This window comes from Protopterus annectens, chromosome 5.part0, assembly GCF_019279795.1.
Source record: "Protopterus annectens isolate FY-2018-M chromosome 5.part0, PAN1.0, whole genome shotgun sequence".
Classification (NCBI taxonomy): domain Eukaryota; kingdom Metazoa; phylum Chordata; order Ceratodontiformes; family Protopteridae; genus Protopterus; species Protopterus annectens.
The window spans coordinates 79877111-79898480 of NC_056735.1; positions in this window are offsets into that span (position 1 = coordinate 79877111).

A 21370-nucleotide genomic window follows, 5' to 3' on the forward strand; every position below is an offset into this window, starting at 1 on the left:
TAGAACCACTCCAGCCAACACCTGCAAGCCTCGACCCATAATTTCATACCCATAGTCCCCCCTCCCCTGCTACTCCTCTGCAGTACTCATCCTTTCTCTGGGTGCAGGTCGGGTCTAACCACACCACTACCCACTGCCCACTCTCCACTTCTCGGGACCCATCACATATGTTGTCTCGACCCATGGATCATCAAACTTTCCCAACCTTGTAGTCCGAGAACATACGTGCCCTGCCTTGATGAATTGGTATAATGCCGAGAATCCAAAAATCCTAAAGTTTTTGGGTTGTCCCTCAAGGGACGTTCCTGTCTTTCTTTCGAGATTAGACTTAATGGGCCCACAATGTTTCTCCCACTGGTAGTATCCTGCCTGTGGTTTGGGAAGCAGTGGTTTGTTTACTTTATTTGTGTGTTTTTTGTATGTTTCACCTGCTTGGCTGGGGGGGGGGTATTGGTACATGTAACATATATGTTGATTGAGGCCCCTCACCCCTATTGAATGTGCCTGTGGTCATATATGTCATTTGTATGTGCTGTCTCATATCATAGATATATATCTGTGCATACACACACACACACACACACACACACACACACACACACACACACACACACACACATATATATATATATATATATATATATATATATATATATATATATATATATTGCTGTATATATATATATATATATATCTAACGATATATAGATGTATGGATGTCTACATGTGTATATATCTATATGTGGATATTTATATATATGTATGTCTATATATGTATACATATGTCATACAGAGAGGGAGAGGTATATATCTATTTAGTTATTTATATATATATATATATATATATATATATATATATATATATATATATACACACACACACACACACACACACACACACACACACACACACACACACACACACACACACACACACACACACACACCCATGCATCTACATATTTAGCTACATGTCCTGCAATGTTGAATGGTATTGCTGGATGCTATGTTTGTGGAAACTTCAGGGTTATGTATATCTGTGGTGGCTTAGTGGTAATTCGCACCACCTATGGTGTGCAGGCTCCTGGGTTCGAGCCTTGCAGGGACTGTTTAGTTTGTTGCTGGCCAGAATGAGGCCCGTTGGATATGGAGTGGTTGAAGCACATTTACCCAGTTGTCAGCGGGTTTGCGCGACGGTAAGCACTGCTAACTTCTGGTGACATCCGCTTACACATAGTTAGCCTTACTATTGCTTACTCTGTGTATGCACTGCTTCCAGTCATGCAAACAGACTTGCACCTGCGTAGTTGTGCTTATTTATCCTTACTACTGCTATATTTTAGATAGTAATATTCTATTGGTTCTTGGGGGCGGGGTGGATTTGGCAAGTGTATGGGGTTATCATTCATTACACTGCTTACTACTCCAGTTCACACATATATGTTATTTATTAGGTTTTACAAATAAATATATTGATCATAACAGTATCTGACATGGAAATAGAATGTACTGCAGTGGGACTCGAACTGGGATTAACTGCTCATGAGGCAAATGCTCTGCCCACTACAATATTGCTGTACTGCTTCATTTACTCATATCCTGCTTTTTATCCTCCTTTTGCTATTTCAGCTACATTAACCATGGCTAAGCGATAGGCACACCCGCACACCTACAGTTAGCTTTAATCAGTGTTTTAAAAGATATAGATTTTTTTTTTTCTTTTAATTTATATGTCCTGTTGCTGTTGTACACGTGGGGGTCTATTGGTGGGGATATGAGGACACCTGTGAGAGATTTCGCTCATTTCTTAACAGCTTCTGCTATCCGACATTGCAGGGGTGTGTTTATTCTGAGAGATCTGCTCTCAGAAATGCCCCCTGAACTCGTACATGCTCACTGTAAGCCTAGGAACTCGGCCAGCGCACCTTCATTACTATGCATGGTGCGCGGCTGTCCAGCTCCTAATTGGGTGCTTCTGTGCAGGACTAAACTAGTCCTGCATGGAAGTTTAGTAAATCCAGGGGAAGACATTTAAAACTAAAATAAAACAACTCTATAATTTTGCTGCTCTTACCTTAAGAACAGGGTATATTGAAATATTGTCATTAATACCTGGAGCATAGATGGCATCCAGTTTTATCTGCCAAAACAGTTCTCTGTATCTTAAATAGTTACTGTTTTCCTATTTGCATGTTATCTTGTTAACAAGGCATAAGTACCCTTTTATACTGGCAATTTAGGACTATTGTCTGGTTAAGTCCTTTAAAACATATTACAAAATATGCAATTAAAAATGAAGGGAATGATACATGGAACTAGAAGTACACCTTGATTGACACTCATAGCCTTACCAGTTTGTGGTATGCTGTCAGACTCAATCTTTATTACTTCTAGAAAGAAATTAATTTATTGCTTTGTCCAAGACAGTTTCCTTAAAGAGAGCTCAGTTAGAACCAGCTAACTAGAGTTTTTCATCTCTCTGCACTTATAACCAAATGTTCTTTAAGAAAATGACCATTAGTAATGCCTGTGGGGACTCTAATAATTGGAATTAAAGTTCTGCTTTATTTCTATACTTATACATATAACTTTCCAAATACATATAATGAAAGGAAATGAAGGAAGACTAAAACGCTTAATAATAGACCATTGATAATATTTTACTTTATTTAGTACAATAAGTAAAGGATTTACACAGATGTCCAAATTATTGCATGGCAATTACAGATTTTAATTACAGAGAGTGGTACCTCTTAGCTGTGGTTTGTTTCCATAATTCTGAATATTTTCGATTGCTGTCCACTGGCATCTTTTGTTCAAAGTAAATATGATATTGAATATATTATTTAAATGTGGGCATGGTGGTTTATAGAAGTTAATATGTAAAATTTGAATACTTAAAAGCTAAAATAATAAATCACGATAGAGGAATCTGTTCCAGATACATATTTGCTGTATCCAGGACTGTATGTAAACTTCTGAGCCCCCCAAGCCTTTCTGTGTTGGAGGGAAGCCTTCTAGCTTATCAGTGGGAGTGGTAAGCACTAGGTAATTTGTCTACCACATAAGGAGTGGTTCTGGCCCAGAAATTGTAGTTATTGGCCGTTTGGGCAATCTCTTCCATCTCTCTCAACTTTCTGATTTGAAAGCCAGCATTTGCACTTGTTTCTGTCCTGTAACTCTTCTAATGCAGATACAGATTCTTAGTTTTAGCACTTAAATTTGCTTATTCATGCTCAGCACTTGTTCAGAACTTGTAAGCACTAAATAAGCTACTAATTACTATAGCACTCAATCTTCCTCATTACCTAGAGTAAAACAGTTTTTGTACTTACTTTTCTCACTTGCTTAGAGAAAAACAGCTCTTGTACTCACCTTCCTCACTTATCTAGAGGAAAATAGTTTTTTTATCAGGCATGTCCAGGGGTCAGCTCCCAGTGTTCTCTCCTGTCTATCTGATGAATCTGGGAATCTTTAAACAATGTAGAAATTGCCTCATGTACACAGACAACCCTCTCCTCCTACCACCCAACGCTACAACCTGTGAGAGATGCACTTATCTAGCCAGACTGGAGGTAAAGCTCTCTCCAACCAAGACTGAACTTGACAGTCATGAGGAGAAGGTAAACATTTGCACCACACCACACTCATCACATAGTCTCACTAAATCTATACCACCAAAATCCACACATAGTAACACAAAAACATTCGCGGAGGCTCTCAATAATAATCTGTCTAAGCAACAGAGACCTCCAAAGCAGAAATGCAAGCAACCTCCATCCCCCAACACAACCCAAATGACACATAGTCCACAGACTCAGTGTGCCACTCAACCACAGCCAATAAGGCAAAACAACGTACCCAACACACTAGTCATAGGTGACTCTATAGTCAGGCACACTGATGTCTCACTCACCAGGCTAAACAAGGAGAAGGTTACTGTCAGCTGCCTGTCGGGTGCCAGGATCCGCCACATAACCCACACACTCAGGTCACTCCACAACAAGTACAAATATGACTCTGTCATTGTCCATGTTGGTGTGAATGACCTGAGATGTACCTCCCTGGACTACATGAAAAGAGACATGGAAGAGATCTCTGATCTTGTAGCGCAGGCAGGTATGACCCTAGCCCTGAGTAGCATTCTGCCATTGCCCCGAATGATACTGTAGTACAAGGACAAAATGATTGACTTCAACAATTGGCTAAGCTTCTGGTGTAATTCTAAGGGGATCCAGTATCTGTCTGCTTGGGATGACATAGTCGCCAGACCACGATGCTTTGCCACAGATGGCCTGCACCTGTCGCCCCTGGGATTCCAGAAACCTGCTTAGGCTCTTGCTGCCACTAAAGTGCCTTTTTTAGGCAAGGTTCAAATAACAAATTCACTGTAACAGGAACAGGCAAGCAAAAACTGAGGGTAATGCTACTCAATGCTAGAAGTCTAAATCTCAAAATGCACTCACTCGAGGCACTCCTTAAAATGGAGAACATCGATATCTGTGCAGTGACTGAGACCTGGTTCAAGGCTCCAGAGAGCACCCCTGCACTACCAGGCTATAACTCATACTACACTTTTTGGCCATGTAACCTGGACTGAAACACCAAAGGTGGAGGTGTGTCCATATTCATTAAGGATATCCACACCTCCAGGCTAGTTGCTCAGCATAATGCATCCGAGGTTATCCAAGTGCAACTAACTCTGGGCAAAACTGCAATCCAAATTGTAGCTTGCTACAGATCCCCCACCATGCCCCAGGATTCCCACTTCTCTTTTCTTGATGTACTGGAAAATATTAGGGTTCAATCAAACACCCTAATAATGGGCAACTTCAACTACCCCACCATTAACTGGGAAAACTACTCGTGTACCAACTCCTTAGCTCAATGCTTTCTGGAATTCATAAACTCCAATTCCCTGGATCAACTTATCCACACCCCACCAGGGGCAACAATATCCTAGACCTAGTCATTACCAACATGAGTGACTGGTGTTCCACACCTGAAGTCAACTCCTCGTTAGTCCAATCCGACCATAAGCTAATTACCCTTGATATCCACATCCTGTCACCACCCCCCCCATTAAGGAAACCACAGTAAAAAATTTCAACAAAGCCAACTTCATGCTTCTTAAGACAGAAGTGGTGAACTTCATGACATCCATGCAGCTGGACAATACAGTTACAACAGCTGAATCCTACACAAATGCACTCTATAAGCACTTACACGAGTGCATGGATCGTGCTATCCCAAACAGAACCAAGACGCTATCATCCAAGAAAAGGAAGCCAATCTGGTGGCCCCTGCCATAAACAAACTGTACAACAAAAGGAAGAAACTGTTGCAAAAGAGAGTAAAATCCCATGAGTGGAGGAGCTTCCTGGCCAGCCTCAGTAAGAAGCTGAGATCCCTTATAAGATCCTCCAAAGCTAGCTACGAAAACAAAATTGCCACTGATTCCAAAGACAAACACAAAGCATTCTATAGCTATGTCAAGAATCTCGATGGCAACACCCAGATCTGCTCTGAGTTACAGCACAAAGGCATGAAAATTGCAGAACCAACTGATATTGCCAACATCTTGGCAGATAGGTTCAGTGCTAACTTTACACCCCCCTCACCCCTAAAGGGCCCATATCTATACAGGAAGAATGCAGAGTCCCTGTAATCACAACTACGCAGGTCAAAGCTGCACTCTCTAAAGCCAAAAACACAGCATCCATGAGACCGAACAACATCCCAGGCTGCGTTTTACATGAACTTCAGAATGAACTGGCTCCCCACTTAAGCACCGTGTTCAATAATAGCCTCGCATCAGGCTTTGTGCCCACTGAATGGTGAACAGCAACAGTTATCCCACTCCACAAAGGAGGAGCCACCACTGATCCCGAGAACTATTGACCTATTAGCCTGATGAGCCTGGTCTGCAAGGCCATGGAACATATCATCATGGAATTCATAAACAAAGACATTAGTAATCTCCAAACTCTGGATCCCACCCAGTCCGGGTTTCTGAAAGGCAGATCATACCTCCTGAACCTGATCGACTTCTTTGAGGCAGTCACCAAAACCATAGATGAGGGTAAGGTGGTTCACACAGCCTATCTTGACCTTGCCAAGGCTTTCGACACCATCCCCCATTCTGGAATTATAGCAAAACTCCCTAAACTAGGTATAAATCCCTATGTCACAAGATGGGTTGCCAAGTGGCTCACTGACAGAACCCACACTGTAAAAGTTGCAGACTCCAAATCTGACCTCAAAGCAGTGACAAGTGGAGTACCACAGGGTTCCATCCTGGGACCTCTCCTGTTTGGTATCTAATTCTCTGAAGTACAGGCTAACACAGAAGGCCTCTGGCTAACGAAGTTCACAGATGACTGCAAACTAGGAGCCATAGTCAAGTCCCCAAATGATGTGGACATCCTACAGAAGGGCCTCGCTGAGACAAATTCCTGGTGTCAGAGCCATGTCCTCAAGCTCAGTGCCAAAAAGTGCAGTGTCACCCCCTTTGGTAAAAACTCTGTACCCATGAACTAGCACATAGGCAGCAATCTACTTAACAGTGAATGTGTGATAAGAGACCTTGGAACCCAGGTGGACAGTAGTCTATCCTTTGATAGTCACATCGCCACAGTAGTCAGGACGTCCTTCTATGTAGCACACCTCATCACAAAAGGGTTCTCATCCAGGAAAAAAGAGGTCATTGTTCCCCTCTACTCTACACTCATTAGATCCATTATAGAGTACAATGCCCCTTTTGGAATGTACCTCACAAGACATCTGCAGCAGATGGAAAGGCCACAGAAGTACCTCACAAAGAGGATTACTGGCCTCAAACAAATGCCCTACACTGACCATGTCAAAAAACTCCAGCTTTACTCCATAGCATATCGCCTACTCCAAGGTGATCTCTGCATCACATATAAAGCTATGTCAAACCCAGAGCTGTTGGACATGCTACACCTAAAGAAATCCCAATCCCTCCGAGCTACACACTCTAGGGATCTAAACCTTGTCACCACAATAAACAGGACATGCTGGAGGGATAGATTCCTGTCCTAGAGACTTCCCATACTCTGGAACAGGCTACCCATCTATGTCAAGCAAAGTTTTTCATTAGCACTCTTCAAGAAAAATCTTGATGAGTGGATTGGAAATAGGAAATACTCCCCGGGGATCACTTCTGTGTCTCTGCTCGACAGTGGCACAGGAAAATAACTTTCTTGGGTGGCGTAAGCCAGGGAATCTTGTTGGCTAGGCTTATGTAAGCCCTTGGGCTGACAGCCTAGTACTTACCTATGAACCTATGAACTTCACACTACTATGACTTGATAAGGAAATAACAGAAGACTACAATGCACAAAAACAATGAGTGACATGGACAGAATAAAATCTTTAACTAAAAAGTGGTTCTCTCATATTGTGCATCTGTAAGTAATTAGTATTCACAGATCCCTGTTCACTCACAGAATACAAAATCCAACAAAATGCCACCATCTTGAAAAGTCATTTAGAAGGGAAAAATGTCAAATACAGTAATATGTAAAAAAGTTATAAATCAATAAAATAAAAAAAACTCTGTTAATCTATAAATCAATAAATAAAAAGTGAATGAATAAAAAGTAAATGAATTAAGAAATATCACCAAACATCAGAAGCACCTCTAACTCAAATACATTACTAAGACTGCATAAAATATTACTAAAAAAAGAAACAAAACAGGATTCAGATCTCTGTTACCAATTTACAATTAGAAAAATGCAACTCAAATTTAAATTTTATATCTAATTAGGAAAAAAAATGACATCCCAAAATTTAAAAAAACAATGTCCTGTGGAAAATGGAAGCATAAACTCCAGAAAAAGAAAATGATGGAGTGTAAGGATGGACAGAAAGTGAACAATATGAAGGAGAAAAGTCACCATAGCAACAGAAAGCAGCCGTGTCAACTTAGTAGTCAAATTACACGCACAAAAACAAATGCAGCAGAAAGACTCTAGCAGGCATTGTTTGACTTAGAGGTAAATCTGAAAATGTAGAACACAGACGTAAAATATGGCACAAATAAAACTGCATATGAAATTAGAAGTATAATAATAAAACACATACAAGTGCCATACAAATACAATTAAAAAGCAATACCTACACTATCAACTAAAGCAATTTAAGGTTTAAGAAAAATGAAAAAATGATGAGGGTGGGAAAGCGTTATTGGGTACATAGGTTTTTTATCAGCTCTTGGGAATTGAGATCAAAATAATTACCCTTTTGAATACTTTTTGGGTGGGACAACCATATCATCAGCTAATCATAAGCGTCTTCGTTGTCTTCATCATCAACCTCCCTTTTCTTTTTTTTTTCCATGGGGTCAGAGTGTCACACCAGTAGTTGTTTTTTTCCTCGACTGAATGTCACTCTTGTTTCTTCTTTTACAGTTATGCTTGACTGTCACAGGCCTTCTCTCACACAATCTATCTATTTCTTTGGTGGATACTCTGGTATCCTTTTGCCTTCTTCTTTTTCTATCCCAGATCTTCTTCACCAGCTTATCTTCTATTTTCCTGCATGTGTCTGAACCAATGTACTCTGTTTTCTTTGGCCTTCTCTATAATTGAAGTTATTTGAGCTACTACTCAGATGCTCTAAGTTCTTTATCTGTCCCACAGTGTCCATCCTACCACCTGTCTCAGGCACTTCATCTCCATCACCTCTAGTTTCTTCAGCTGCTGTGCCTTTACTGAACAGGCATCTGTACCATACAGTTGTACTGCTCACAACCCTGTTTTTGTGCATCTTACTTTTCAACTTCTTTGTTATTTTTCTCTCACTCAATACCCCTGACTCTGTGACAGTTGGCTATAGATCTTCTGATTCTAGCTAATTCAGTTTAAAATTGTGTGTGTGTGTGTGTGTGTGTGTGTGTGTGTGTGTGTGTGTGTGTGTGTGTGTGTGTGTGTGTGTGTGTGTGTGTGTGTGTGTGTGTGTGGGTGTGGGGGTGGTACTGCTTTCGTATATGTATCTTTCAGTTCTTGCAGTTGACATCAAAATTATTACTTTTGTGAATTTTTGTGGGACTGTGGCATCTGAAAAACAGTATACATGTTTACGAAGCATTATGCTATTAATATGTTAATCTCCACATCTTGACTAATTTACTTGATGTAACTCAGCTAAGTTGTGTAGTGTTTTTACTTGTTTATAAATGAACTGTTCATCACTACAGTTTGACAGAAGAGCCCCTTAAATGACTACCCTAAATCTCTAACCAAAATTGCACATAGTTCACAAGTTAAAACCTTGTACAGCTATTAATTAGCTCAAATGGGTGGATGAACTATTTAATATTAAAATACACTATGAATATTTAATTAATCATGCATAAACTGTTAAATGTAAAACTCATATTGAAAAAAAATAAAAATAATGAAAAGCAGATGCCCATTTTATAAGTGCAATAGCACATTTGGTGTTTTTCCCCCACTTTTTCCCACTGTAGGGCAACCTCAGTATTGTTATATGTATGTAACGGGCAGTGTGTGGGGGGGGGCAAAAAAAAAAGTTTTGTTGTGTTTTGTCATTTTTAACTTTTTGTGCAGTCAAACAGTTTCACCTTTTGTGATTCTGCATTTCAGACATTTAAGTAAATATTAATGAATTCCATTTTGGAGTGTACAGTTATGGAACATTCCAAGTGTACAGTTATGGAACATCCTGAGTGTACAATTATAGAACATAGTGTAAAGTTATAGAACATTCTGAATGTACAGTTATGGAACATTCCGAATGTACAGTTATGGAGCATCCTGAGTGTACAATTATAGAACATAGTGTAAACTTATAGAACATTCTGAATGTACAGTTATGGAACATCCTGAGTGTACAGTTATGGAACATTCAAAATGTACAGTTATAAAACATCCTGAGTGTACAGTTATGGAACATTCAAAATGTACAGTTATGGAACATCCTGAGTGTACAATTATAGAACATAGTGTAAAGTTATAGAACATTCTGAATGTACAGTTATGGAACATTCCAAATGTACAGTTATGGAACATCCTGAGTGTACAGTTATGGAACATTCAAAATGTACAGTTATGGAACATCCTGAGTGTACACTTATGGAACATTCAAAATGTACAGTTATGGAACATCCTGAGTGTACAATTATAGAACATAGTGTAAAGTTATAGAACATTCTGAATGTACAGTTATGAAATATTCTTTTTGTACAGTTATAGAACATTCCAAATGTACAGTTATGGAACATTCTGAGTGTACAGTTATGGAACATTCCAAGTGTACAGTTATGGAACATCCTGAGTGTACAGTTATGGAACATTCAACATGTACAGTTATAGAACATTCTGAGTGTACAGTTGTAGAACATAGTGTAAAGTTATGAAACATTCTGAGTGTACAGTTATGGAACATTCCAAGTGTACAGTTATGGAACATCCTGAGTGTACAGTTATAGAACATAGTGTAAAGTTATGGAACATTCTGAATGTACAGTTATGGAATATTCTTTGTGTACAGTTATGCAACATTCTGAATGTACAGTTATGGAACATTCTGAGTGTACAGTTATAGAACATAGTGTAAAGTTATAGAACATTCTGAATGTACAGTTATGAAATATTCTTTTTGTACAGTTATAGAACATTCCAAATGTACAGTTATGGAACATTCCAAGTGTACAGTTATGGAACATCCTGAGTGTACAATTATAGAACATAGTGTAAAGTTATAGAACATTCTGAATGTACAGTTATAAAATATTCTTTTTGTACAGTTATAGAACATTCCAAATGTACAGTTATGGAACATTCCGAGTGTACAGTTATGGAACATCCTGAGTGTACAATTATAGAACATAGTGTAAAGTTATAGAACATTCTGAATGCACAGTTATGGAACATTCTGAGTGTACAGTTATGGAACATTCCGAGTGTACAGTTATGGAACATTCTGAGTGTACAGTTATGGAACATCCTGAGTGTACAGTTATAGAACATAGTGTAAAGTTATAGAACATTCTGAATGTACAGTTATGAAATATTCTTTTTGTACAGTTATAGAACATTCCAAATGTACAGTTATGGAACATTCTGAGTGTACAGTTATGGAACATTCCGAGTGTACAGTTATGGAACATCCTGAGTGTACAGTTATGCAACATTCAAAATGTACAGTTATAGAACATTCTGAGTGTACAGTTGTAGAACATAGTGTAAAGTTATGAAACATTCTGAGTGTACAGTTATGGAACATTCCAAGTGTACAGTTATGGAACATCCTGAGTGTACAGTTATAGAACATAGTGTAAAGTTATAGAACATTCTGAATGTACAGTTATGAAATATTCTTTTTGTACAGTTATAGAACATTCCAAATGTACAGTTATGGAACATTCTGAGTGTACAGTTATGGAACATTCCGAGTGTACAGTTATGGAACATCCTGAGTGTACAGTTATGCAACATTCAAAATGTACAGTTATAGAACATTCTGAGTGTACAGTTGTAGAACATAGTGTAAAGTTATGAAACATTCTGAGTGTACAGTTATGGAACATTCCAAGTGTACAGTTATGGAACATCCTGAGTGTACAGTTATAGAACATAGTGTAAAGTTATGGAACATTCTGAATGTACAGTTATGGAATATTCTTTGTGCAGAATTATGCAACATTCTGAATGTACAGTTATGGAACCTTCTGAGTGTACAGTTATAGAACATAGTGTAAAGTTATGGAACATTCTGAGTATACAGTTATGGAACATTCCAAGTGTACAGTTATAGACCATTCTGAGTGTACAATTATGGAACATCCTCACAGCCAAGTAGTGTCATTACTGATGTTACTAAAGAAAAATGAGGCGATTATTTACATGACATTTTAGAAAGTGACTGTTATAGTTCTTATCCAAGAACAGAAAATATAATTTGCACCTTAAAATGTCACATGGATACATCTAGAAGGCATACAGTGCAAAGTTAAGGAAAGAATAATTGTGTCAGTAACTAAAATAGACACCAGTAACAGTTTACTGAAGTTACGATATCAATTCTTAATAGATGAAGTTGGCAAAAAAAAATCCATTTATTAAATGTAAGTGCTCTGCTTATATAGTGTTCCTAGATTTAACAAAGATATTGACGGTATTTGGATATTAATGTTATAACAAGTTATCTGAAGCTGAACAGCAGCAACAAATAAAGAAATTGGGTACATAATTAGTTTGCAAGCAATAAATAATAAATGCATTAGTTAATCTATTAATTAAAAAACTGTGAAAATAAAATGGTGTATTACAGGATTGTATTACAGGGATGTGTCCTTTGACTATTAGTTGTATTTTTATGGTATGTTGTAGAGAAACGAACCACATGTGAAAGATTAGCTGATAACTGTAAGATAGTAGGCGCAGTCATATCTGTGGATTAATTCTGTGCGATTGATTAGGTAGTGTACAAGGACCAGTTTATTTTAATGTGAACAGTTAGAAGAAAACTGCAGGTATCATATTCGCTGTGGACAAAGAAATAGTAGTAACAGAAAGCAAGTGACATAACATACTTGCTATAAACTTCTCAGCTTTCATTAACTCATATTTATAATAAGAAGGAACAATTTTTAGGATAATATATTCAATTCTAAGTGTCAACACCAGCAAGGGATCATAGATATTACATACACCTGTTCTTTAAGTAGGCACATGTGACTTTTTGTACTTATTTAACTAAATTTGCAAAACAACTCAACAGATGTGGTACACCAAAAGACTAACCATGCTAAAGATATTAAATTATGAAAATAGACTTTAATGACTATCATTATTAAAGACATATAGTATAGTCATTTATTAGGACTTTTTTTTTTTAATTCCTTCCTTCATTCTATAGTGTTTACATTTTTGTCTAACATATGGTACACATGGTGAAAACATACATACTGGCAATGTATTACTTAAAATCAATATTAACATCCTCAAAGAAGGAGATACTTGTAACTAGAAAAAAATAACTTGATGCCAATGTCTGAAATAATGTGAATAAGCTCTAGCTAATTACAATGGAGAAAGAATAGAATAATTTTGCAAACATTATTTGTAAGGAAATACAATATATTTTTTTCAGAATTCTATGCCACAAGCAAAAATTAAAAACTGAAGTTCCAAACATCCTAACTGGCATTTTTCTATACAGTATTAAGGAAGCCTGGAATCTTATCACTCATGTTGTTAACATGTGGAAACACCTCCATCATAGTGACAGGCTGTAGTGGTACCAGTTCATAAGGTGGGGGTCCTCATCATACTTGGACAATTTTAGATTCGGTCTATATTACGTAATCGAAAACCCATATCATCAAACACCACAACACTGACACATATAGCCCAAACCGCAAATTTGCCAAACTCCCTAAACCGCAAATTTTCAAATCTCGAACCATCATAGTCAGCCAACACCACTGTGTGCTACATACTTCATACCCAAGCATAATAAATAAAACACCTACAAACACTAACCAAACCCTACTTCTAACCCTACACTAAACCTTACATACATTACTATCTATGCATTTACCTTCACCCGCACCTTAACCCTAAGGTCTGTAACTATTGCACACTTACCCTACAGACATATACCCAAACAAAACAAATAATCCACAGACATACAGTTAACAAAACCCTACTTCTAAACCTACACTAAACCTTACATATATTACCTATCTATGCACTTACCTTAACCAGCACTCTAACCCTAAGGTCCGTAACTATTGCACACTTAACTTACGGAGCTATACCGCAGATAGGCCAACCATGACACTTCGACATTTCGTGTTTTGTGGTTTTGAATGTTCGCCGTTACCGTAGTTCGCACTATACGTGTCGGTCTTGTGGTGTTTGCTGAAATGGGATTTCGATCTTGGAATATAGACCCTTTAGATCCATCATCCTGATCAGTGTTATATGTAAAATCAGGGAAGAAATCCAAAATGGAACATATCCAGCACGATGTAGGGAGAACTACATCTGACAGTTCTGGACTTGTATGGTCTTTGTTAAGTGCAGACCTTACCTTTTAGATTACGTAGCAGTACCTGATGAGGGTTTACCAGTGCACACTGTTTATCACCACCTTGTTACTGCGATTGCCACCACTGAACATATGGGGATAACGGGCAATTTAAATACATAAAATATCAGTCCATGCACATTTCAATGGGCAAAGCAGCAGTAAACCAACATGGCAATAAAAACAAAACAAAACAAAAACTCAAGATGTAGGGTTACCTGAATATGTCAGTGGAGTTATAAGTGGTGTCCCACAGGGTGCAAAGCATGGAACACTTATTTTTTAGACTATTTGTTGAGATAAAGAAGTGAAAACTGTTTTTTTAGAGTAACAAATATGTTGCTAACTGAAAACTGGAAAAATATGTTGAAGTTTTCCCATGGTCTGCAAAAATATACATCTGCTGCACCAGAAATGACTTCTTCTTAAATGTAGTAAATGCAGCATTATGGCATTTGTCTAAAAATTAGATAAATTATTAGAAAAGAAATAGTAGGGTCAGAAGAAATTACTAAAGCCATAGATAAAAAGTACATGAGTTAAACTTTACACTTGTGTATTCCAAAGCATTTTTGAATGCAGGAATGCATTTTGTAGATGAAGAGCAAGCTACTTGGTAACTTCAAAAGGCACAATGTTTCATTACTAAAGAAAATGGCAGGGTTTGATAGTATGAACGAATGAGAAAGGCTTCAGGAATTGTTATATTCTACATCATATATGTAATAGAAAACATTAAAAGTGAAGTGTAAGATAAATATTTCACATTTCTCAAACAAATTGAGAAAGGTTAGAGAAAAGACTACAGATTTTTTTTAAATATAAGGAGTTGCTACAACAGAAGAAATCATACTAGACGTTTTGAACAGAACAGTATACAGCCAATGTCAAAAAACAGGATCAGAAGCAGTAAAAAATATGAAGGCCAGCATTCCTTATGCCTATGGTTAACGGCAAAAATCAGATCGAAAGAAGAATTGGGGAGTTTCATAAAGAAGAAAAAGGAATGAAGATGGAGGATACAGAAGTAACAGATGCACGGAATAATAATTTTCCCAGCAGTTACAAAACTAACAAGTAATTCTCAGCCAAATTGTATGTTCTGAAAGGAGATACATAGTGGCAATCATTTGTAGAAGACTGATTCCAGAAAGAATTATTTTCTCATAATCCTATTGTAACTCAGAGACAAAGTGTGAAAAACAAAATAAATACTGATATAGTTGTTTGTTAGGTATAAACATCTGTTCTGAAAGCCATTAAGAAGTATTAGAGGGTCATTGCTTTAAATGGAAATATGTTGCTTATTTATTTATTTATTTATTTATGTCTTAACCAGTGTAGAACAATGATCCATATGGATGTTTCCAGCCTCTGTACTGGAAAACTGTCTGGTTATGCGATTTGTTCAGAGTCACACAGTAGGCATGTGCAGGATGGGGGAATCAATCCCTGGACTATAAGAAACTGCTCATTAACAGTGCATAGCTCTAATCATCTGTGTTAACTGCAAGACATTTTTACCATTATTTTATTTTATTTTATTCTAAGTAACAGAAGTAGACTGTTCCCAATAAGATACACTCTGCTGTGGAAGAGGTTCTGACAACCTGGAAATAGGAAACATTTAAATGTGTATATTTATTCTAGTAAATATTTATGATTTCTTAACAAGTTCACTATGACATTGACTATGAGTCTCAAGTCAAAGTATTGAGTATAAATCTATGAAATGTTTGGATTTTTGGCTGCCTTATGACTTGCAGATAGTACATCATAGCGACAGTGACAAGGTAGAAGTAGAAAGGTGAAAAGTACACTCTAATATTTTCACCTTACTTCTCATAAGGGTGTTGGACATTCTAAAAAGAAAAGGAACAACTTTCTGCCTGCTTACATACAGACTAAGAACACATAAAATGTTCTCCTTCCTGATTATATGTATGTGTGTATGTATGCTTGTAGTTATTGATTAAATTGCAAACATTCTAGTAAAAGTGTTCTTTTTTTCTGCTTATTTAGATTATTATTATTATTATTATTATTATGAATAATAATTATGAATACTCCTTTACTTTGTCTAAATTATAGTTCTTACCAGGAAAATGCCAATATATCAGGTACAGCGAAGAATGCTTCAGGGCGGTCATCTTTAAAGAATTAACTCTGCACGTATCTGCACTTGTAAATTTAGGCATGCTACATTGTGTTTCTTAGTTACACCAAATAGCAGTTTGGAGGCTTTCAAAATAAAATATGACTGCAGGGATAAATATTATCAACATGTCACCCATTATGCATCAGAAACAGATGCAGGTAGAGTACTAACAAACACTATTACACTAAAAGGCAAAATGCTGACTGAAAGTTGTTGGTATCTGCACAACAACTGATTCAGTAACCTCTCTAGAATTTTTCTATAGTTGGGAAGGTAAATAAATTACAGAAGGGCAGAAAATAACAATCTATTTATATTTGTTACAGAAACAAAAGAAACAGGCTTTCATTTATTGCACCGAACATCTCTGCTACTCTTTAATGAGAAGGAAGAAAAATAGCATCATGGGTAATTGTCAGGCTGTGAAGCTGGTAACCTAAGAATGAATCCAGTCATGAGTGTTAACCTCACTGTAAAAGTAGTCAGATGGCTGAAAAAATGATCAGAAAAATTACATATTGAAAACATCATCGGAGATACGCCTAGGAAAAATCTTACCGTGTTATGCTTAGAGTGGACATTCATTCTGGTAAATTTCTGTTATCTAAACTGATGAATGAAATGTGCAAGGAATTTGCATTTTAAGATTTGAGAAACCACATGAGTTCATTTGTCACAGTGTATAACATTTACATACCATTAAATCTCAGCTTTAAGAACTATGAAACTCCTAAGGCATAGGATAAGTTACATGTTTAAATCAAGCAAGGACAACTTTAATGGATTTCACTGAATAAATATTGTCTTTGCTCTCAGAGGGACAAACTTTACAATCAGCATTAAAGAAAGATGATAAGAACTGCTGGTTACATGTAGCTGGAGGTGTTAGCAATTACTAGAAATTAATTGAGTCTTGTTTTGCAATCCCAGTGGTTAGATATTACAAATATAACCGTCTGGAAAGTTTGTTGCTTAGGATGTGAGACAGAAGCATAAAACATGACATCATAATTTGCAGAAAAGTTTACTTTACGGGTGAGAGAATGAACCTGAACAAAATCTTCTGAACAATAAAGTAGATGAGAACCCTTAAACAATTGTAACTTTTTCAGCATGTTATGACACCTTTCTTTAATAACTGACAGGCAGAAAATGTTGAAGTCAGTTCTGTTAGGTGGAAGAAATAGTTTAAAACCACAATGATTAATACCTGCAGATTATGGTATGTTTAAGCTTTCTAGGATGATAGTCCAAAAAGGATAGCTGGAAGCATATTTGTGATGTATGAGCTTAAGGCTAATTTATATTAAATATTATCTTCCTAGAATATCATTTGCTGTAGCAAAACCAAGCTATGTCAATAGCAATTGGCTACAGAATGGGAAGTCATAAGAACAATTGTACAAAATAAATGTACTGTGAGATGAACACCATACTAACAATGACTTACAAACACTTTTTTACTTGTTATATTGTTTTGCAGTTTGCCATGTGTGGAAATGTGGTAAAACTATGTTTGAGAAAACTACAGTGGTTAAGCGTATGTGACAGTCAAAATGAGTGCCTGTGAAGCAGGATGTACAACAGAAAGAAGATGGAACAGAGTGAAGGTCACCATTGTTTTACTGCGGGATGAGGTTCACTAGGATGGTAGATGGTAGATCTTGAGGCAACACTGTGTTCAATGGAGCTACAGAGAATCGAAAGACATGAAGAAGGGGAAGATAGGGTGTTTAAAGCTGCCGATCTGATGTAGGTTTATCAACTATGTCAGGGAACCAAGTACCCCACAGTGGATTTGCCACCGTCTGTTTGCAGACAACAGACTGAAAACTGCTTTTATTATGATAGCCGTGATCACCCCTCTGATTCTCATACAATTAAGACTTCATCTAATTCATTTTTACATGGCATGTCATCTCACAGATTCTTAGTTCATTCTTGACACATTCACTGGAAAGCACTTATTCTTGAAGATGCATGGCACAGAAAGATTTCAGCACTATAAAAGAATTTTGTAGATTTCAGGCTCATTTGGTACACATGACATGATCCATGGGAAAGCTGGTGTTATCACATGGCTTAAATGGAGCAAAATATGCCAGTGCATACTCCAGAAAGAATGACATATGCTGGCAGGAAGGACTGCTAATCTAGCGACTGTTAAAATGCATGCAGTGTGGTGGGGACATCACCTGGTGTCTCTCCAACTTACATTGGAATCAGATGAGATGGATTGCTTGGGAAAGAAGCAGGTATTACCAAATTTTATTTTATTTTTTAATTTTTTAATTTTGTTTTATTTTGCTGTTGTTTAATGAGTTTGCCCAACTTGGTTTAGTAAAAAAAAATTATTTTCAGCAAAGTCCCACAGAGAAAAGTTTCAACAAATTACAAACATTTTTAAAAGATATTCAGTAAGATACATGAACAGACACTACATTATATACATTACCATTACACATACGTTTGTTGACTAGATTACATTAACATGAATTAAGGCAACCATTGCAGAATAAAGATTATTTTGCATTAGTACATGTTGAACATTGAGCGTTTAAAGAGGTGTATTAGTGAGGTTTTCAAATTTCTAATAGAGCATGTGATTAGTCCTTAGAAATTCAAAGGAATGGAAGTGAGGGAGGAAGTTAGGCAGGACAGAGCATGTTAATATTGTAGATAAAGAGATAAATATAAAGTGCACTCTTAGATTATATATATGCCTATCGTAAAGTTTATAAAGGTGGGGGGAGAGCAGAGTGTCACAAAACTATGTATATAGCTGGGAGGTGCTAATAAGATTATTTGGGTATTGGTGTCGACTGATTGTGTGGGATAGGAGTCTGAATTATGGGAAATAAATTAATGATATAGAGAGCTGAAGGTAACAGTAGCAATTATCCTGGCAATGTAAGGAACAGATCCATTGCTTTGGTAGGAGATGTTTTAGTGGAGTTTTAAATGAGTTTGCATTCTAAATGGATTTCAACAGTAACAGGATGTGGTTCCATAGTTTAGCTACATACTTTGAATTCCTTCCTACATCCTAGATCCCTCTATTCCTCACAGTGTAAACCCCAGCTCTCTGTGCTGATAAATCAGCCTGCTGTCTTCCTAGCTAATGTCTTCTACTCCTCTTCACGCCACGGCCTTCCTTTACCTCCCGTACCTCCAGTTTTCTTATTACATTATCAACTGCTTCTACCACTAAATGAGACTGTATTTACTCAACTAACATGACCAATCATCACGTCTAGTCTCACTGCCTTTGTACCTATTCTTTGGAATTTCATCTGGATACTAGTGTCCCTCCTTTACTATTAACCTATATGCCATGTTTTAGTTAAACTTTCTAGGACAATGTATTAACCGCAGATTTATTTGTTTACTCTCTATGTAAATTTAATTATGCTATCAATGCTCTGACATATCTGCTTATTTTTCCATTTAAATGTATGCATTTAGCATTTGTGCTCATCTGTAAGTTTGTGTTCTTTTTTTTTGTTTCTTGTTGTGTTGTTAATTACGGATACCTGTGCATTGTGTAAATGTATATTTATTGGAGCTTTTCTCCCTGGGCCTCTGTTGAAAATAGATTTCTTACCCAGTCAGACTTTCCTGGTATCCAAATGTCAGCTAACTAACTAACTAACTAACTAACTAACTAACTAACTAACTAACTAACTAACTAACTAACTAACTAACTAAAAACTAAATAAACTGACTCCTGTAGTACTATATGATTAGATTATAGTGATTAGTGATTTTTTTGTGTAGCATAAAATTTTACTGGGGGCGTAGTCCTGCATTAACTTGTTAAGAGCTGGGAAATTTTCTGGCTTAAAGATAAACTTGTGTTTTGTAGTTAACTGAGAAAGAGCTAGGTAATGTGATAGTTCTAACCAGTTTGACTCTCTGAGGGCTAGGCAGCGGTGAGTTCTATTATTATAGTTTACTGCAAACTTGGCTATTTTATTATAATGTTGCTGAAGTTTGTACAGTTGTGCGAGTTGTAGGTCAGTGAAGATTGGGGTAACATAGAGGAAAGATTGCAGTAGGAAAGTCGAGGTCATAAATCTTCTGGGTATCTCTCTTATAGCAGTAAATGACCCTTAAAATGTAGGTGACAAGGATAAAAAATGTTTGTGTTGAAAAATGCTATACCATAATTGCAGAACATACACTTTTCTGAAAAAGCAGGCCACCAGATAGAGCAGGAATCTCATCCTTCAGAGGAAAGGCACATAGGATATCCATATTAGCTGTGAGAAAGGCAGAATGCACACATTACAAAAAGGGTTATAGCAGCTGAGAGGAAACACAAGCAGCAAACATGCACAAATATATACTCACACAAACACACACAGGCACATGATCACATTCATGCACATTTCAATGCATAGAAGTTAAGCCACAGTCATATATATATATATATATATATATATATATATATATATATATATATATATATATATATATGGGTACCTATGAGTTGATCGACAACTCAAAACATCGACAGTGACTTCACCGACAAGTCAAATAACCGACATCGCAAAATACGGACGTTTACCAGGTAACGTATGTAAATTCGCTACTCATGCCTACCATGGTTTAGTAAGTGTGGCAGTGTCATGCAACCATGGTAGGCATGAGTAGCGAATTTACATCTGTTACCTGGTAAACGTCCGTGTTTTGCGATGTCGGTTATTTGACTTGTCGGTGAAGTCACTGTCGATGTTTTGAGTTGTCGATCAACTCATAGGTACCCATATATATATATATATATATATATATATATATATATATACATTGCATGGATTAGCATACTATGAGTTGTACATCAACAAGCACTGAATCAATGTTACTACATATATGGTACTTAGTACACAGAAACTGCCAACATAAGCTCATGAGGTTTCAGAATCAAATGGTGAGAGCTGCTCTAGCTAATTAACTTGCTCAGAATCACACAAAATGCAACAAACTGAGGATAGGTTTTATATCTGAAAAAATAGAGAAAGGTTATCTATTTTAACAGTTTTGTTTGCCAGTGAAGCAGGATTTTGATGAATGAGCAGAGCAGTGCTGCAACATATAGCTAGGAGGACTTCAAAAAGACACAGC